We start from the raw sequence: 7775 nt of genomic DNA on the forward strand, positions 1-7775 counted from the left end.
GTCCAATGATGCCCGGAGCCGGCTTCTCTTGCTCTATACATTCGGCCAAAAAGTCAACCAAGGCCTGAGACTTTATTGCCTTCTTGGCTTCAAATTTGATCTCCGGTGGTAGGAGTTCAATTGCCCATTTGGCCACTCGGCCAATAGTAACTCTATTGTGTAGGATTTCCGCCAGGGGGGCGTCACTGATGACAGTGATCGAGTGATCTTGGAAATAATGGATTACTTTCTTTACTGTCAGGTAGATCCCATAAACCAGCTTCTGGTAGATGGATATCTTTGCTTTGAGGGGGTTAGTAACTCGAAGATGTAGTAAATGGGCCTTTGTACCTTGTGCGCTTTGCCTGCTTCCTCGCGCTCTACAGTGAGTACGATGCTAACCACTTGACTAGTGGCAGCAATGTATAGGAGCAACAGCTCCCGCCTGCACGAAGTAGCTAACACCGGCTGGGTGGAAATCTGAAAGTGCGTTGTATCGACTAGAGGGGGTGAATAGGAGATTTTTAGAATTTCATCACTGAGGAAATTCCTTTTGAGGAAATTCCTCACTGATGACTAACTTATAGCGGAAACAGTAAAGGATCAGAAGTGCAAAGTTTCACAACAACAGTTTTTCAGAGCGAAGAATGTGAAAACAGATTGCACTCTGAGCAGGCACGCAGAATATAGATGAGGATTAACTGACGTGAAGAATTTGGGGTTGAGGAAATTCAGAGAAAGTCTTCACCAAATTCTTCAAACAGTCGCAGTGAAAGTCATCAACACATAATTCGAGGAAAGTAAGGAGTTGAGGAATTAGAACCCGTTTTTCAGAAGTGCAAAGTTTCACAACAACAGTTTTTCAGAGTGAAGAATGTGAAAACAGATTGCACAGTGAGCAGGCACGCAGAATACAGATGTGGATTAACTGACGTGAAGAATTTGGGGTTGCAGAAATTCAGAGAAAGTCTTCAGCAAATTCTTCAAACAGTTGCAGTGAAAGTCATCAACATATAATACGAGAAAAGTAAGGAGTTGAGGAATTAGAACCTGTTTCTCAGTGAAGACAATCGTTGATGACCCACTTCCAACTGCTGTGACAGTCGTACATCTGGTTTGGAGCGGCTTAGTATTGAAACCAAAGGACACACAGTCCCGGGACACACAGTCCCTACCGTATTCTCCTTGAGCTAAGGACACACAGTCCTCGCCCAACACTCGTGGTAAGTCTTCAGGGCAGACTTCCAAACCCTCACAAACTTGGTCACCCGGCGATCCACAATTGACTGCTGGAAAGCTCAAGACCATGACGCCTAACCGTCTCGAGGATGCACAGTCCTCAAAGGTAAAAGGCTTTAGTCCCACAGAGGAACAACTTCTTTAGTGACGCTCAATCACTAGGTTTGGTTTGTGGTTTCGGTGTATGGGGTATTTCCTCACTGGTGAATTACTCTCGAAGACTCTGAGGAATTGGGTTGCTCTTATGACAAGTGTCAGTTTCTAACGGAGCAGCCAACCAGCTAATGGTTGTGGGTGTGGCTATTTATAGCCTGGGAGCATCCCGACATGATTTTACACTAATGCCCTTAAATAATATGACCGTTGGAATGGATAAGACCAATGACTTGGCGTGGCTATCGAAACGGTCGGAACCCTCAACTGTGAGAGTCCTCATGTCACTCGTATTCCTCAATTGAGGCTTTTGGCAGGATTAGGCTTGGATTGAGCATCATGAGGAAATTCATTCCAAAGTGTAACTTCGACCCCCTTTAACAGTACGATGTTCATATTACTCAAATGCGAAGAAAATAAAACAGAAAGTGTAAATCTTCATGCTTCAAATTCTTCAGAGTGATTTTCTTCAGGACACACCGGATTCCTCGATATCACTATCTTCATGAGGAATATCAATTTCATCGCAGATTCCTCGCGATTCATTTCTTCAGCTTCAGACCAATTTCTTCAACTGAAGACATATATTTTTAGGGGTCGATATTCTTTAAATATCTCAAACTCCTCAATGACTTATAGATCATGTGTACACTCACAAACACGTTAGATACTTAACCTATAATTCTTCAAACCACCAAAATCACTAAGGGGCACTGGATCTTTGGATTCTTCATTTGATACTTTAGTTCTGATGATTCAAGAAAGACCAGATTACAAGATGCTTGATCCAGCTGATATAGTCGAAATGCTAAATACTCATGAATTCCAACTAGAAGAAAAGAGAGATCTATATGGACCAAACTATTCCAGACCACGTGCACTGAAGGCTAGAGCAATTTCCTCATCTGAAGACGAAGACACAGATGACAGCATTTGTGACCGTGAAGAATTTGGACAGGAGCTTGCAATGCCCGTGAGGAAATTCCAGAGATTTACACGACGTGGCCAGTTCGGTAAATCTTCAAGAAGAGACATGAGGAAATCAGAATCTTCATCTGAGGACTACAAGAAACGAACCTGTCACAAGTGCAAGAAATCAGGTCATTACATTGCTGATTGTCCCCGTTGGGGAAAGGAATCAAAGAAGAAGAAATACAAGGATGATAGTTCTGATGACTCGAAGAAGAAGAAGAAATCTTCAAAATCCTCATTTTCAAAGCCCTCATCGCACAAGAAGACTAGTTTCAGAAAGGCTCGGGCACTTATTGGCAAGGAAATGGACTCCGAGGCAGAATCAGAGGAATGTAATGAAGAAGAGGGTTCTGATGAAGACTCAGAATCCGGACAGGCTAGTCTTGTACTGGCAACCACTTTCGTCAGCAAGTCAATCTTCAACCTTGAAGAAAATGATAGCAGCATTCGCACTGATGACTATGATGATGACTTCGCTCCAACCTTTTGCTTCATGGCAAAAGGTTCAAAGGTACCAAATAATGCCTCCTCCTCTGATTCAAGTGACTGTGAACCTAATAATTATAAGAAACCCAGTTACAGTAAACTTGCTATCATTGCCACTAAACAACAAACTTCTCTAGAAAAGCTTCAGAAACTGCTAGCTAAAAGTGATGATTTGTTGAATGATGAAATGAATCTTACCCAAATCCTCACTGAAGATGTGTAAAGTCTTCAGTCTAGATTTGATAATCTTCAGGATCGTTATGATACACTCCTCACTGATCATGAGAAGCTTTCCTATAAATTTCTTCAAAGTAAGCTTGATCTTGAGAAGCTGAGGATGTCTCATGATGATCTTCGTATGGAAAATGATTCATTACTAGCTCAACAAATCAGCGCTGGTCAAGTTGAATTCATTCCTCCATGTCTTAAATGCATTGAACGTGAAACTCCTAATTCCTCACCAGAATAATCAAATGCTACTATTGCTACAAATTCTTCAACTGCACCTGTTGTGTCTATTTCCTCACTTGAGGAAAACACAAATGTTACTGATGAAAATGCAGGGTTGAAGGAATTGTACGTGACAGGCATATACAAAAGCCTCAAAGGACATAAAACCCTTTGTGATGTGCTCAAAAAGAAGATCTTGAACAGGAACCCGAGGAAAGAAGGAATTGCCTTTGAGAGGAAATTAAATGCTGATGGATCTTATTGGAAACCTGAGCAGTGTCCCAAAACCTCATGGGTTGCTGCTACTGGGCTCCTTTTGATCCATCTAATCTAACTGGTTTTTCATGTGAATTATCCTATTCCTCAGATGAGTCATTTCACTCCAACTATAAACTGTTCAAAAATCAATCTGGTGAAGTATTTGCTCGATATGTTGGAACTAACTATAGGAATGGCCCTCCCCTGAGGAAAATCTGGGTTCACCATAATCGACGAAATTTTCCGAAATTGTCCTATCCCTAAAAAATAAAAAGATGACCCCTTCTTCCTATATATTATCAACGAAAAGTAATCTTTCTTTTATAGGCGAAATTCTATTGGATTTTAGCTGTATATAATTCCTTAATTATATTAGACCAAAAAGAAGAAATGACACGAGGGTTCTATATATAGATAGAGAAAGAATAAGAAAATTATGATGTGGAAAAGAAGACAGGAATTGTGTAGAATGGCATTGCACAACAATTTAATTTGGAAAAGGGATGTAGCGCAGCTTGGTAGCGCGTTTGTTTTGGGTACAAAATGTCACAGGTTCAAATCCTGTCATCCCGGGTATCCTGAGAAATTGCAAGGATGGGGTTCATTGATATTCCTGGTATAGTAGATGCTATCACACATACAGTCATACTCAATTCGATGGAATTGTTTGATCTTAAAGGGGATCTTCTATAATTTCGCACATAAGGGGTTATTTCTTGGTTTCGTCCGGTCATTAATAACTTGATTATTTTTAGATAATAGTAGATAGAAAGAACGCTCGTAAGGAGTCCTATTGAAACCAAGAAATATAGGCCTGCTTGCCATCCACACCAGAATAGATAGAGTTTTCCGAAGAAACCTGCTAGTGGAGGAAGGCCTCCTAGGGATAAGAGACATAGGGCTAAAGAGAGAGCCAAAAAAGGATCTTTCATGTATAATCCTGCATAATCTCGAATGTTAATGAGTAAACAGAATTCCATACTCGATCTCATAGATCCCTATAGAATTCTGTGGAAAGCCGTATTTGATGAAAGTCGTATGTACGGCTTGGAGGGAGATCTTTCCTATCTTTCGAGATCCACCCTACAATATGGGGTCAAAAAGCCAAAAAAAATAAGTGATTTTAGCTCTTATAAAAAGAAAACGGATTCTTGAACCTCTTTCACGCTCATGTCACGTCGAGGTACTGCAGAAAAAAGAACTGCAAAATCCGATCCAATTTTTCGTAATCGATTAGTTAACATGGTGGTTAGCCGTACTATGAAAGACGGAAAAAAATCATTGGCTTATCAAATTCTCTATCGAGCCGTGAAAAAGATTCAACAAAAGACAGAAAAAAATGAAAATCTTCAGGTGAATGTCCTCATGACACCACCACTGAAGAATCTGAACCCCAGATCAAATTCCACAGGAGGACCAAAGTCTTCAAGAGGATCAAAATCCTGAACTGGTCAAAACTATGCTCTTACCCGTGCTAATGCGTCTAACATGCAGGGAAACTACAAGGAATATGAATATGAACATTACTCCTCAAATCATTATGTTCATAAATACTCTAACCAGTTCTCTGCATACCCATATGAGTACTTTAATCCCCCTACTGTTAAGAGAAGTGCATTGGCCTCAATGCCACCTTTCTCATATGATGCTCGCAGAATGATGAATGCTTTGCCACCCCTTCAGATGTGGGTGGTGAAGAAATCGAACTAATAACTTTTGCAGGTCAGGTCTCCAGATGAAAATCATCATCTGAAGAATTTGCTGGAGACCTGAAGAAATGCTTGATAGGACGCAAGCTAATGATTGATGAAATAGAAATATTTCACATGTCCTTACATTTCTGCTATGATGAAATTACTGATCTGATGAAACTAGTATCATATTCTTCAAATCTGAAGCATATGAGATGGTAAGTTGTACAAATTCATCTATAGGATGACAAACCCAAGAATACTGAGTGGGTTCTTGATAGTGGCTGCACACATCACATGACTGGTGATAAAAGCTTACTGATGAATATGCCACTAACTCCATCACCTCTGAAGCAAATCACATATGCTGACAAAGGTAAAAGAAAGGTATTGGTACTTGGCAAAGTGGCTATTTCCAAGGATAGGCATATGGACAAAGTGATGCTTGTTGAATCCCTTGGTTTTAACCTCATGTCAGTCTCGGTGCTTTGTGATCTTGATATGATTGTTATCTTTGGTAGATATAGATGTGTAGTCATTATGGAATCTGACAGATCCAAAGTCTTCGAAGGTGTAAGAAGAGGGGATTTGTACATTGTTGATTTCTCTACAGGTCCTCAACCAGCCACTTGCTTACTAGCAAAAACCTCAGAAGGTTGGTTGTGGCACCGAAGACTAGGTCATGCAGGCATGAGGAATTTGCACACACCCGCGAAGAAGAAGCATGTCATCGGCATCAACTCAGTCAAATTCCTCAAGGATCATCTCTGCGGCGCTTGTGAATGTGGAAAAATGACCAAATCCAAGCATCCCTCGAAGACTATCATGACCACTACACGTCCATTCGAATTGCTTCATATGGATCTATTTGGACCTACTCACTATGCCACACTAACCAATGCAGCATCTTTATATGGCTTCGTCATAGTTGATGATTATTCCAGATATACTTGGGTGCATATCATAGTGTATAAAACTGAAGTGCAGGAAATCTTCAAACGACTTTCTTCAAGGGCCTCGACGAACTTTGGCATCAAGATCAAACATATCAGGAGTGATAATGGAACCGAGTTCAAAAACACTGGTCTTGATGATTATCTTGATGAACTTGGTATTACTCACGAATTATCTGCTCCTTATACTACTCAGCAGAATGGTGTCGTCGAAAGGAAGAACACGACTCTGGTTGAAATGGCAAGAACTATGCTTGAAGAATATCAGACTCCTCGTCGCTTTTGGCCTGAAGCAATCAACACTGCATGCCATATCATCAAGAGGGTATATCTTCAAAAATTCCTCAAGAAAACCTCATATGAACTCCTCACTGACAAGAAACCCAATGTAAGTTATTTCAAAGTCTTCGGTGCAAAATGTTGGATTAGAGATCCTCACCATAGCTCAAAATTTGCACCTAAGGCACATGAAGGTTTTATGCTCGGTTATGGAAAGGACTCGCACACTTACAGAGTCTTCAACAACTATCACAACAAAGTTGTTGAGACTGTAGATGTGCGGTTCGATGAAACTAATGGCTCGCAAAGAGAACAATTGCCTTCTGATCCAGATAAGTTGTCTCCTGAGGAAGCAATAAATCTCAACCCTACTGAAGACATTGTCCCAACTGAGGAAATTGATGAAGAAACGATCCCCATCACTGATGAAAAGCAAGAAGATGCTCCTGAGGAAATTGCACCAGCACCACTTCCTCAGTCGAGACAAAATCCTCAACCAGCTCATCCGAGGATTGCAAATGAAGTAGAACTTGACAAAATCCTCAACGACATCAACGCGCCAGGTCCTCTCACTCACTCAAAAGCTTCACACTTAGTTAACTTTTGTGGGCATTTCTCCTTTGTATCCATCACAGAACCCTCAAAAGTTGCTGAGGCTTTTCTGGAACCGGAGTGGATCAAAGCTATGCAAGACGAACTTCTTCAATTCAAGCTGAATGACGTATGGGAGCTCGTCAAACGACCAGATCCTCGCAAGCACAGCATCATCGGCACCAAGTGGATTTTCCGAAACAAGCAAGATGAGGACGGTCAAGTGGTGAGGAACAAGGCACGACTTGTAGCCCAAGGCTACACCCAGGTTGAAGGGATAGATTTCGATGAAACTTTTGCACCTGTTGCTAGACTTGAAGCTATACGAATACTACTTGCTTATGCTAATCATCATAACATCATCTTATATCAAATGGATGTGAAAAGTGCATTCCTCAATGGTAAGCTTGAGGAAGAAGTATATGTTGCTCAGCCCCCAGGTTTTGAGGATCCAAAGAATCCAGACAAAGTCTTCAGACTCAAAAAGGCTCTTTATGGTCTCAAGCAAGCCCCTCGGGCATGGTATGATACATTGAAGGAATTCCTCATGAAGAAAGGCTTCAAACCTGGTTCACTCGATCCAACTCTTTTCACTAAATCCTATGATAATGAGCTATTTGTGTGTCAAATATATGTCGATGATATCATATTTGGCTGTACTGACAAACGATACAGTTATGAATTTGCTTACATGATGAGTGAAGAATATCAGATGTCCATGATG

The 7775-nt window shown here is 40.9% G+C and overlaps 1 non-coding gene across 1 annotated transcript; it reads left to right on the forward strand.

Annotated features, from left to right (window-relative positions):
• The first annotated feature begins 4036 nt into the window (after positions 1-4036).
• On the forward strand, positions 4037-4110 carry TRNAP-UGG. Its single transcript has one exon. It is a non-coding gene; the product is annotated as a tRNA-Pro (tRNA).
• The last annotated feature ends 3665 nt before the right edge of the window (positions 4111-7775 follow it).

The sequence above is a fragment of the Hordeum vulgare genome, chromosome 7H, assembly GCF_904849725.1.
Source record: "Hordeum vulgare subsp. vulgare chromosome 7H, MorexV3_pseudomolecules_assembly, whole genome shotgun sequence".
Classification (NCBI taxonomy): Eukaryota; Viridiplantae; Streptophyta; class Magnoliopsida; order Poales; family Poaceae; genus Hordeum; species Hordeum vulgare.